Below are 1,115 nucleotides of genomic sequence, written 5' to 3'. Positions count from 1 at the left end.
CGCAGGGGCAGCAATAGGAGGTGCTTGGTTGGTATTTGAGGCGTTGGAGGGTCTCTCCCTGAGATGAGGTTTCACCCATATCGTACATGTCACTGGGCTTCATTCAGAAGCAGTCTTGGTTTCCATCGTGGGGGTTTGGGGAACCTCAGTTTGATTCTGAGGTAAAGCAAAATGATAAACAGAGAGTGTCTGGAGTACTGTGTTCAGTTTTGCTCCGGGGCAGTTGAAGAGACTGAAAAATTGTAGAGGCCAGGGGCCAACAGGATTGGAGAGCCTGTCACACATTTGAAAGAACTACATTTACAAAGCCTGGAGAAAATAAGGGTCAGCGGAGATGCAACCGCAGCGATATTTGGGTGTTTTATTTATTGGTAAAATTGTCTTGTTAAGGTCTAGGACTTAGGCATGTTTCCATGATCTCAGACCCAGGGGGAGGTTAACAAAGCCTGGGAATAAGGATGTATCACTGATAGCAGAACCAAAGAACACAATTTATGAGCCTCAAGGACATTTGGCAGAACTCCCAAGGTAAGGAGAAAAATAATGAAGACGTTTCAGCAATTGTGCTGAGATTGGCTCTGACTGCGTAGAAGGTAATTCTGGCATGAAGAGGTGCTGACCACTGATTCATAGACCACCGATCCAGGAAACCACTGACTCCGAAGAAGAGAAAGACTGGGCGTGTGGACTAATCAGCATAAGAAGTGAGGGAATAGTTTAATCAATAGAAAAAAGAGTACTAATTAATGTGAAAAACTTTGTAACTTGTAGCCAATGAGTGTTAATGCATTTGTCTGATAAAATGTAAAAAAATGTTGACAGTCATGGTGCTGACTTTGTGAATTTGCCACCAAGCACCTCCTTCTGTGCAAGGCAGAACTGTAAATAAATAAAATACCTTGATTCTCTGTGTAGATCAGTCTCTTGCAAAGTGGGTGAAAGCACCTGTCTTGGGACACCAACAGTTCTTCAGCTCCTAAAAGTTGGATGATTCTTCACTGGAGTACATAGGACAAAGGGGAATTGGAATATGTTTCTCTAGAGGAAATTTTCTCTAGGTGTCAAAAGAACATATTATGCTCTCTAGAAACAATTAGACATTGCAATATATTGCT

The sequence above is a fragment of the Agelaius tricolor genome, unplaced genomic scaffold, assembly GCF_023055355.1.
Source record: "Agelaius tricolor isolate 1412-34295 unplaced genomic scaffold, bAgeTri1.0.p SCAF_10, whole genome shotgun sequence".
NCBI lineage: Eukaryota > Metazoa > Chordata > Aves > Passeriformes > Icteridae > Agelaius > Agelaius tricolor.
This window is presented reverse-complemented; position numbering follows the sequence as displayed.